Raw genomic sequence first — 12,616 nt, forward strand, 5'->3', positions numbered from 1 at the left:
CCACACCATATGACTAGTATGGTGAGTCATAGTTATATGATTAGCAGAAGGCTCAAAACTTAAGAAATTTTCTATGGCCAAAACCCAGGGTGTTTCAAGTGACCTCTTAATTTGCAGTCAAATGTTCTGCCACTAAGCTAAGGATCCTTGTTATATTTATCAAATATTAATTTCCTTCAACATCTATAATAGGATCTCATATCACTTTTCCATATGTCTTGGTGCTTAGTTTAGAAATAAAATGAAAAGAGTCCTACCAAATTTGAACTAGTGACCTCTTGATCTCCCAGTCAAATGCTCTACCACTAAGCTAAGGACCCTTGTTATATGTATCTAATATTAATTTATTTTCACATTTATGAAAAAAGTCTCATTTTCCCCTACATTTCTCTGTGCGTGATATAGAAATAAAATAACATGAGCTTACCAAGTCCAAACTGGTGACCTATCGATCTACTTTCAAATGCACTAGCTCTACGCTAATGACCCTTGTTATATTTATTAAATATTAATTTTAAATGCTTTAACTCTGATACTGGCACAACCATGAAGATGGGCATGCATGAAATCAAGCCGAGGGAGTGTACATGTTGAAGTGTGGAAAGGGCTTTGGACACAACAAATCCACCTCTATATACACTCCAAGGGCCCCTCTTTTTCTACCTTCATTAAGGGCTTGTTGGACCTTTTACTCTATGTTGTAAGAAGTCTATAAATAGACTAGTATTAGGTCCTTATTTCTTTAGTTGTTGAATGATACTGTAAGACACATTTTGGAACACCTTTCTTCTCTCTATGGAGAGTGTAACATCTTAGTTTAGGGCTTGGAAAAGCCACCAAAATTGAAATGAGGGTGATATTAGTGTGGAATCACTAGTGTTGCAAAACTTGGTTCGAAACCTTAGTGCTTGAGTGGTTCACGCCTTCTTGCGTTATTGTAAGGGTGTAGGTGTTGCTTTTTACATCTATTAAGGGTCTTAGTATTTGAAATACACTTAGCTTCTTAGTTCTTGTAAGAGTTAATGCCTCACTACCTATATTTACTTCTTGTAATCGTTTGTTGTTGCTATTAGTGAAACCGTTGGTTCTTGATCTTTGTTGTTACTCCTCTTGTTTATCTCGTGTAGTTGCTGACTTGGTGTGATTTCTCCTTGTTATTGTTGAGTTGGTGGCTGGTTTGTTACCAAAAGGAGGTCCTACAGGTTGTGTCTCCTCTTTGGGTGTTGTGTTCTCTTCTTGTTCTTGTGTTTTGTATCTTATTTCTGTGTTGTGAGTTGATTCCACCATCAAGCTCTAAGCCAATGACCCTTGTTGTATGTATTAAATATTAGTTTATTTTGGTATTGTTACTTGTTATTATATATTAATTAAAATTGTAAAATAGTCTATTATTTTGGACTTACGATCAAATGACCGCTTATCTTCCACATGAAGCATTAATAATCCATATTGATTATGATGATTGTTAATTGAGAAAATTGTACATGCTTCCCTCCAAATACATACATTTCTCTTTTTCTATTTTTTTTTAAAGGCAAAAATTGACATATAAGCAAAGTATAAGACCTATAACTAACTTCCTAGTGAAAGTTTCAATAATTACAAATTATAGGCAAAAGTAGTTAATAGTTATTTGTATATATATAAGAATTATACAAATCAAATGAAAAATAACCTAACTAAAATATGAGATAAAAAAAAAAACCCAACAACAATTAGAGATAAACAAGAAGTGTTAAATGCAATCAATTTCCTTAAGTTTCTCCAATGCAATCAATTTACTTAAATTCCCCTAACTTGTCCACATATTTCTCCTCCATATATAAACATTAAATCTTATTTTTATAGATCTATCAAAAATGGAGAAAAAATATTTTCTTAAGATTTGAAATAATTTTTATATTTTTGATTACTAAGTGTATAATAAAATTAATTTGTGTTTTTCTCACAAATTATTAAATATTTGAAAATCTTATTGGAGTTGATGTTGATGATACAAATGATCAAATTGATGCAGGTCCTATTGGAGGATGCCTTTAGCCATAGCAAGGAGGCGCTGGAATGAACTAAGATTTATGATGCTGTTTTCACCTCTTTATTCACGTACGACGTCAACGAGGATATTTTGCAGGCCTTTTGTGAACTTTGGCATTCCTCGACTAATACAATATGTGTTGGCATTGGTGAGATTTTCATTTCATTCTGGGACATGCGTATGATTGGGGGCCTTCCAGTACACTGAACTTTCTTTGATGAAGTCGTCCCTTCGACCAAAGAATTGTCACAAACAGATCAACAAGAGAAGCCATTTTTTCCCTAAAACTTGAGCTTACTTATTTCCAGCCTTCTATCAGCTTTCAAATGGTGCGTCTAAGGTGGTTTCTATCCATGATTGGGTGAATTTTTGGTTCAAAGAACCGGACTGATACAAGGAGCCTTCACCATGAGGCCCTAAACATCAAGCTAAACCAACGTCAAATCACAGTCCCAATGGCTACCTTGATGTCATTTTTACAGCGAACAGAAGAAAAGAACATCCCTTTTATCGAGTTAGGTGTGGAAGGGTCTCTTAGAGAAGAGACGAACATGGCTGTTTTTCTTTCTTACAGGATTTGCTAGTTCGTTCTTCCAATTAAGAAACTTGACCACATCTATCCTAGCATTTTTAAGATTGCAAGTCTAATGACTCATGAGGAGAGGTTTGCACTCGCGATTTCCGTTTTGGTTAGTATCTACAGAGGCTTGACAGAGATCACAACTTCAACAAACTTAAGTACAGACGACATAATTTTCCCCATACAATATGCCTATGGATGGATTGGTGCGTATTTTAAGTCCTACTATCAAGCACGTCATTACAATGGTGCTCGTATATGTAGGATTGTTGGGGAAAGGATGGATAGAAGCTTTGATCTTTCTGGTGCAAGACGATTATTTCAGAATGTCGATATGTGCAGTCTCCCCACCTTGGCCATGCTACAACTCAAGGAGTTGTTTATAGCAGACAATGGAGAATTCTCTAGTTCTTGGAATAATTATTTCATTAGTTTTCATTCGAGCTATGTTACCCTTCGGTGTGATGATCATTTTGTCATGGAGCCTTACAGTCCCTATAGATTCAGTGGATAGTTTGAGTTTGTTCAAGACCTGCCTGGGAACTTCATCAAACGACCATATGACGGCATACTAAAAGAATTGGTACAACTTTGGGACTCTTGCACCCATCTTAGTAGTTCTTCAACCATTGGTATACCACCATATCCTGAAAGGCCTCTAGTGACCAATAGGTATGCAAATCTATGCTATATTTGTCGAACAAACCTTGTTGGACAGAATAAAATTATCTTAAAAGTTCCCCTTTGTCCATCAGAACAAGGTAAGTTTTCCACTTCCTCCCCTATTAACTCAAAGATGAGCCCGTTGTCTTCTAAGTCTTCACCTTTAAGGGGTAAGTTGGTGAAAACTGGAAAAGGATCAAGTCATCCTTCATTGAAATTGAATGACACTCCTTCTATGGCTTCGAACAAGACTCGCAAGCGAAACAATGATTCTTCTTTGCTTGAGATTAATAGTAGAAAGATGCCAACCAAAACGATACTCGAAGATAAGATTCTTCCTATCTGCATAGTTAATGAAGTTGTAGATGCTAATGGTGACACTAGCTCAACGGAAGGAGATAAATTCCAACATTAGAAGCGCAAAAGAAAGAAGGCAAAAGACCAATCTAGCGAGTTTGTTGATTTAGCCATTGCTACTATAGACAACGAGGTATTTTCTGTTAACGACCCTAGCTCCATTATCCATTGCCTGAACTCGTAGAACAAGTAAGATTACTTTAATTTTTGTAAATAATAATAATAATAATACTCTGCTAATCTTTCTTTTTTTTTTAAGCTGGATCTCCAAGGCATTTTTACTGATACGCTTAATGGCATTTTTATGGCGTTACAAGTACAAATTACCTTGATACATCTTCTCCTCCTATCAATGAAGCTTTGATAAATAACATAGAGGTTGTGGCTGCCCAAGCTAAGTCGCCCAAAGTTCATGAGTCTTTATTGTGTTTATCGTCATTTGTTGCTCCAAATTTTGAACCACAAGAGATGATCTCTACTTTTAAGAAGTCTTACATTCTTCAGATGTGTGGTGCATTGCATGAATGGCTAACCATGTTTTCCGTTGAATCTTCGGACAACTTCTCAAAGTTGAAAAATGGTTTGAACATGCTCATGGAGGACCTCAAAGGGATTAACGCCATCAATACCTCTATTCTAGAGGACTCTGTTAATGCTTTTATAAAAACATATGAGGTGTATGACGCTGTGAAATCATCTTCATCCCAAAAAATAACTAAAGAGAACCATCAAAAATTGCTCTCTGATGTGAAACAAAGTCTTGTTAATGCAAAAGAGGAAAACACCAAGGAGCGAGTGCGCATAGAGGATCTCCAATCAAATCTTGCTAAATTTGATGAAGAACTGAAACTTTTATCTACGAAGAGAGAGAAGACTATTTCATATATAAAAGAGCAGAAAGAACGGTTGTCTAAAAGCAAAGAGAAGATTATCACTTTCGAGGGCGAACTTCATGCAATTAGAGAGAAACAACCATTATCTGAAGATGAAGTGGAGACACTATCCAAATTCAAAGAGGCGGTTGAGGCGAGTTGTCAGCAAATTCTGGAATTTCAACCTTTTCCATAGTTTAGATATTTGCTTAGGATTTTATTTTATTGCTTATTATGATATAGTGATATTTTTGCCTTTGGTGCAATAAAAGTGACCTTTAGCTTTCATTTAAATATCATTGCATCTGTTTTCTTTTTTAAATAATCAAGCTAGATGAATTTGCCCCCAATCATGAATAAAATTTAAGCTCTATTGATAACATGTATCAAAATCAAACTTCTTTCCAATTAATTGAAATTATTTTTTTTTTAAAGTTAACCATGAATCTGTCCAATTTCATAGTTTTGCGCGGTTAGGGTAGAAAATTCATAACTCAACGTACAAGTCTTTGAATTACAAACCATCTTTTTTATTGCAAAGATAACACAAAGAGATATAACATATATTAAAATCAAGATGATATCCTTTACGGATTTTTACAGATTCGTCATTGAAGTTAGCTCAGTTTGAAACGTGAGGGTCTCTTTCTCATCTTTGAGCGGCTATGGTAGAAACTTCATAACTTTATGCAGAAGTCTTTGAATTAAGAACCATCTTTTTTGTTGCAAATATAACACCAAAATATAAAAAATATGTAAAAATCAATACCATATCATTTACGGATTGGTACATATTCATCATTGAAGTCAGCTCAGTTCGAAATGTGAGGGTCTCTTTCGCAGCTTTGAGTGGCTATGGTAGAAAAATCCTAACTTGACGCAGAAGTCTTTGAATTACGAGCTGTCTTTTTTGTTGAAAATATAACACCAAGAGATAAAACATATGTAAAAATAAAGACCATATCCTTTAAGGATTTGTACAGATTCGTCATTGAAATCAGCTCAGTTTGAAGCATGAGGGTCTCTTTCGCAGCTTTGAGTGGCTATGGTAGAAAATTCATAACTTGACGCAGAAGTCTTTGAATCACAAGCCATCTTTTTTGTTGTAAATATAACACCAAGATCTACAACATTTATAAAAATCAAGACCATATCTTTTACGTATTTATACATATTCATCATTGAAGTCAGCTCAGTTTGAAACGTGAGGGTCTTTTTCTCAGCTTTGAGCGGCTATGGTAGAAACTTCATAACTTGACGCAGAATTTTTTGAATTATGAGCCATATTTTTTGTTGCAAAGATAATACCAAGAGATACAACATATGTAAAAATCAAGGCCACATCCTTTATGGATTTATCTAGATATACCATCAAAGTCCGCTTTACTTTACTTGTTTCTTCACCTTTGCACGTCCGTGGTAAACTAAGCGAAGAAACATCTAATTCATGCGATATCTGTGTCACTTAAAAGTATTATTGTCGTGCTTAAGTAATGACACATTCTTTTCCTTTTCTCTTTTTTTTAACTCATATGACTAAACTTAGAGTAAAAACATACTTTAAGCTGCCTACGTACCTCAAGAGAATCAAGTCATAACGTAGTTCAGGATGATGAGTTGGGTTTTTTTTCTTTTTTTATTTATTTATTTAAGATCCGTTCACAGTTTAAACTCATGCAGGCCAGGAGTGGACATGCAGTTTATACTCGTGGCTTAAGGAGTGTAGACGACCTTCATGGAAAGTACTGCTTTAGGAACTTGCCATTGATGGGACCAACTCTTACACCATCTTGATCGACGATCTTATAAGCACCACTTGAATATGCTTCTTTCACAACATATGGCCCATCCCACTTAGATGTAAACTTGTCACTAAAGCGTTTGTTGAGGATTATGGGTCTTCAAACTTCTAAGACCAAGTCTCCTACTTAAAATAATCGTGATCACACTCTCTTTTTGAAAGATCTAGAAAATCGAGCTTGATAACACTCTAACTTTTATTGTGCTTCTAATCTCTTCTCGTCCAATGCCTCTAACTCTGCCAGATGAAATTGAGCATTACTTTCAGTTGTAAGACCTTGTTGGATCACCATTCGTAGAGATGGAACTTGTTGTTCTAGTGAAAGGACTGTTTCTACGCCTACACCAATGAATATGTAGTCGCTTGAGTAGCAGTTTTGCAGGTCGTACGATATGCCCACAAAACTTTAACGATCCTCTCATGCCAGTCTCTTTTATTTTTCACAATCACTTTCTTCAAGAGGTTACCAAGTGTTTTATTAAAAGCATCAGCAAGACCATTGGCATGCGCATTTTACATTGAAGATTTATACTGCTTAAAATTGAACTTCTCGCATAAAGTCGTCATGAGCTTATTATTGAAGGGTTTTCCATTATCAGTAACTATGTATCTTGGTATGCCATACCTAAAGATGATGTTTGACTTGATAAAATCAATATTATTTTCCTTTTTCACCTCTTTTAGCGGCACGGCTTCAGCCCATCTCAAGAAATAATTGGTAGTAGCTAAGATGTACATCTGCCCTTTGGATGACTTTTGGAGAGGTCCAACAATATCAAGTCCCTATGCATCTAAAGGCCATGATGCTATAGTTGGATGAAGATGCTCTGGATCCTGATGTATATAATTAGGATGAAATTGACATGCTTGACACCTTTTGTCATGCTCTAGACAGTCCATCACCATTGTTGGCCAGCAGTAGCCCATCATTTTGATGCGAAAATAAAGTTTAGGCCCTGATTGGTATGCTACACATGTGCCAGAATGTGCTTCCTCCATTGTTTGTTGAGCTTCTTTTTTGTTAAGACATCGCAAGAGTAACCCCTCATAAGGATAATGAAATAAAATCCCCTCATGGAAGATGAATCGTGGTGCCCTTCTCCTAATGTCTGCTCTTTTACGAGGCTCCTCGGGCAACCTTCCATGTTCGAGATACTCAATTAGTGGTTTTCTCCAATCTTTTTCTTCAACAAATCGAATAGATGTGTGGAGGCTTTCATCTAATTGAAGATCAAGGCAACCGGGAATAACCCACCGATGACTTACTTGCACCTTTGTTGATTCATTTTCTCCGAGTGCTATCGTCGTAGCTAAGTTTGCCAGAGCATCCGCCATGCGATTTTCTTCTCTTGGGATGTGGTTTAAGAACACTTGATCAAACCTTTCAAGCAGACGAGTAGTGTATCGATGATATGGTATAAGATCTTCCTTCTTCACCTCGTAACTGCCTAAGAGTTGATTTATGATCAACTTAGAGTCACCATAGATATCCAATTGTGGAATCTTCTGATGTCATTTCAAGTCCAATAATTAAAGCTTGGTACTTTGCAGTGTTATTGGAATATGTTTCACCCAGAACAAATGAAAATGGCAAGATTAGTCTTTCTGGTGATATCAACACAACGCCTGCCCCTGCACCATCTTGACGTGCTGATTCATCGAAGAGCATTGTCCATGTCGGCATTTCTTCAGTAAATAATATATCTTCATCAAGAAACTCATTCGAAATCTCCCATTCTACCGACAGGGGGTGATCAGCAAGGAAATTAGCAAGTGTTTGCCCTTTTACAACCTTTTGAGGCATGTATATGATCTCATATTAGTTAAACAATATAGACCATCTGGCTAGACGTCCTGAGAGAATTGGCCGAGTCATCACAAACTTTATGGAATCAGCTCAGGAAATTAGCTTAATGGTATATGCTTCAAAAGAATGCCTTAATTTCTTTATAGCATAAAGCAAAGCAAAGCACATCTTTTCAATGGGCGTATAATTTAACTCAGATCCTATAAAAGTTCGACTTAGATAGTACAATGCTTGTTCTCTCTTAACTTCATTATCTTGATCCAGAAGTTCTCCAAGTGATTACTCTTGTGATGCAATGTACAGTATCAATGGCCTACCAGAAGTTGGTGCCCCCAATACAGGTGGATTCAACAAGTATCTTTTGATACTTTCAAAAGCATTTCGACATGATTGATCCCAGTGGAAAGGGGCATCTTTTTTCGTTAGATGGATGAAGGGTTGACATCGTCCAGCCAAGTTAGAGATGAACCTCCGAATGAATGCCAAATTTCCTTACAGACATCAGAGGTCTCTCAAGTTCCTTAGCTCCGGCATTTTTTGAATGGCATCAATTTTTGTGGGATCAACTTTAATTCCGCGGTGATGCATAATAAATCCAACTTTCCCGAAGTAACTCCAAATGCGCATTTGAGTGGATTCATTTTCAAGTCAAATTTTCTTAACCTCTCAAAAACAATACGAAGATCATCAAGATAGTTGTCTTTACATTTTATCTTCACCACCAAGTCGTCGACGTAGCATTCCACCCTCTTATGCAACATGTCATCAAAAATATTTTGTATTGAACGTTGATAGGTGGCACCCATATTTTTTACACCAAAAGGCATCACCTTGTAGTAGTATATCCCTTTTAGAGTTTGGAAAGCAATGTATTCTTTGTCTCTTGGGGACATTTTGATTTGGTTATATCCAGAAGACCCATCCATAAATAACATAGTTTCATGTCCAGTCATCGCATCAACCATGAGCTCTATGATTGGTATTAGAAAATCATCCTTCGAACACACCTTGTTCAAGTCTTGAAAATCAACGCACACACATATTTCGCCATTCTTCTTTCTGACAAGTACAATATTTGAGATCCATGATGGGTATTTCACCTCTCGAATAAATTCGACTTCGATGAGATTATTGACCTCTACTTCAATTTGTGTTACTAACTCAGGGTGAAGCACTCGTTGTGATTGCTTTACCGGATGTGCCCCCTTTTTTATCCCCAAATGATGAATAGCTACCTTAGGACTAAGGCCAGATATTTTTTTGTATGACCAGGCAAAGACATCTTTGTACTCGACTAATAACTTAAAGTAGTCCCTTTCTTTTTGCGGTGTAAGAAGTGTACTAACAAAGGTTGGACGCGGATTATCCAATATAACTAGGTTTATCTTCTTGAGTTCATCTATAATTGATTGTACTCTATCCTCTAGTTGAGGGGGTGTTTCTTGAATATCATCATCCATTTCATCATGGCACAGATTTTCCTCCACCGTTATATGATATGATGCACTGGCTTCCTCTGGATCCTCTTTTGTTTCTCCAAGATGTTGGTTGGTAAAAACAATAGTTCTTTTTCGTACCTTCAGCGGGCCATCTGTGGTAATCGACAAAATAGAATTTCTTTTCATATGCGATGGAAAAGTAATATGAATTTCCTTGTCATCAATGTCCTCAGAGAAATATTGTTGTTCGTGCCCCAACAATGTCTTTCTAGATGCTGGCTTTTCCATGGTTCCCAAGCAAAGAAAAATAGAGGCATTCACAGTGATGACACGTCCTTCTACATAGTTAGAAGCTCCACTTCCATATTTGTCTCCTAATCTATCGAATATAGAGACATGAGGTGTTGATTTTCCTATGCGATTAAACACTGAGGTCCGTTGTGGTGTTTTTTCATCCTCACCCTTCTTTTTCTCTTCCATTGAGATGTGGTGAGATGAATTTGTTTCCTTCACCTTCCTAGCTGAAATTTGAAGAGGCTCTGGCAATTTGAATCCTAGCCTAAACTTAGGAGTGGCGACGTAATGTCCTTGCTTTCTCAAATTTATTTGAGATATTGTAAGGCCGTGTATTTTTTTGCCAGTGACTTCATCCTTGAGCTCTCCTAGTCATGTCGGATTGGAGAAGTCATAACCTGATTTTTCAAGTAATGTGAAAGCCTTTTGATCAAAGTGACCTTTTATATTTTTAACTAAGGTGTCATTTCTTGAGGACTCAGAAGTAATAGGTTGGATTTGTATGACTGGTACAGTCATACTCTTCTTCAAATCTTACAATATTTTGTAGCTCATTTCTTTTCTTGGATGGAGAACTTGTTAAGTACATACCTCTAGCAAGGGTTGTCCCTCTCTTCGACTCTCACGTGGAATGTAGCGAAAGACTAAATGCTTATTATCTGTCTTTACTTTTATGTCTCCTTCAGATGATGAGATCGCCAGTTCTTTCCTTAGACATCTTAGCAACACCTGCTTGCATTCCTACCTCTTCTTTTAAATTAACCCCGATTGGGTTGGAGGGTGTTGGTTTCTTCACATCTAACTCACAAGAGTCCAAGTAGAATTTCGCATCTGCAAAGTACGACTCTATTACTGTGAAAGGATGAATATCCGCATCAACTTTGACTACCTCACCATCCTTTATATACTTCATGTACTGATGCAAAGTAGATGTCACCACTTTATTTTCATGCAAACAGGGGCGTCGAAGCAACAAGTTGTCTGATGTCTTGGCTTCTATGACATGAATCAAAATGTTTGATTTCATATTTCCAATGGATAATTCTACGAATATTTTTCCCATGGCTCACTGCCCTCCTTGATTGAAGCCTTGGATTGTTATATTGCTTTCTGACAGTTCATCAATAGAGATTCCAAATCTTTTGAGCATTGTCTTAGGCATGATATTAACCGCTGAACCATCATCGATCAGTATACAATTGAGATGTTGTTCTCGAATATCTCCTACGATTAAAAAAGGCCTGTTATGCAGTTTGGACCCTAACAACAAGTCATCATCGGTGAAGGAAATTACAGCAAAACACTGTGCAACTGCTGGCTTAACATGACATTCTTATGCTATTGTTAGATGATACTCTTGCTTGTTTTCCTTGGGTTCTTCTATGCTGGAAATTACATATGTCGTCCTGACTTGGCTATCTTGAAGGAATATTTTTGAAAAAAAACATGCAACGTGACAGGCCTACAGGCCTTCTATCACAAGAAACCACTAGTCCTTTTGCTTGCATTAAACTTGACACTTTTTGATGGTCGTAGTTGATCCACATTATGCCCCATCACTTTCAGCTCAGGAAGTTGTATCCTTGGAACCACTTGATGTCTTCTTTTCTTATGAGAAACCAGAGTCCAACCGCCATTCTCATCATTTTCAGAATTGTCGTCTACCTCTATTGCAGCTCCAGAAGTTCTTCTTGGGGCATCAACTTCAACCGGCCTGAAGCTCCCAAATTGCAATAAGATGGTGCTTCGTATATCTGCGACATGGAGCATTTTTGTCGATCGACAACACTAGCATGATTTGCATCCATGGTTTCATCCATGTCGATGATGATTTTCCCTTCACTTACTAGTGTCATGATTTTCTCCTTCAAAATGAAGCATTTCCCCGTCGGGTGGCCAATGACGCGATAAAACTTACAGTACTCAGGATCATTAACCATATTAATTTCCTCAGGCCTCTTTGATTCCGGAAGATCAATGGCTTTTTTGGCCAACAATTCATTAAGGATCGTAGGTACGTCTGAATCTTGAAATGGGTAAACTTTTGCTTCCAACTCTTTCAAAGTTGGACGACGTTTTTCCTTCCTCGGCTGTTGCTTAGAGGTTTCGTCTTCCTTAATTTTTTGCTTCGTCGTGACCTTTACTGAAGTTGCTTTCACCGCCATGTATTCTTTAGTATAGATCTTTGGGGTCGTACCCTTCTTGAACTCCTTCTTTTCTTTAGTAAGATCAACAAAAAGAGATGTCTTACCATGAGTTGCGATGATCAACTCCATGTCATGTGCTCGTGCAGCAAGTTCTTTACATGTTCACGGTTTGATTCCTTGTAGAATGTATAAAAGGCCCCAATGCATTCCTTGAGTGCACATTTCTATAACGGATATTTCAGAAAGGCGATCTTTGCATTTCAAACTCAATGACCTCCAACAATTGATGTAATCCACCATAATCTCATCTTTTCTTTGCTTAGTGTCAGTCAACTCTATCATACTCACAGTTCATCGAGTGCTGTAAAACCAATTGAGAAATTCCTTCTTGAGCTGCTCCCAAGTAACAATTGACTCATGCTCCAAGTCGATGTACCAGTTGAATGCATTCCCTTTTAACTAACAGACAAACTGTTTCACTAGAAGATCGCAGTTTGTTCTAGCATTGCTGCAAGTTTCGACAAAGTGGGCGATGTGTTGCCTCAGGTTTCCCTTGACATCAAATTATTGAAACTTTGGTGGTTGATAGTTCGTTGGCATGGATAGACAGTCAATTCGCCT

At 37.1% G+C, this 12,616-nt stretch overlaps 1 non-coding gene across 1 annotated transcript; it reads right to left on the bottom strand.

Annotated features, from left to right (window-relative positions):
• Positions 1-247: 247 nt before the first annotated feature.
• TRNAP-GGG lies at positions 248-320 on the bottom strand. Its single transcript has one exon. It is a non-coding gene; the product is annotated as a tRNA-Pro (tRNA).
• Positions 321-12,616: the final 12,296 nt, after the last annotated feature.

This window comes from Capsicum annuum, chromosome 7, assembly GCF_002878395.1.
Source record: "Capsicum annuum cultivar UCD-10X-F1 chromosome 7, UCD10Xv1.1, whole genome shotgun sequence".
Lineage (NCBI taxonomy): Eukaryota > Viridiplantae > Streptophyta > Magnoliopsida > Solanales > Solanaceae > Capsicum > Capsicum annuum.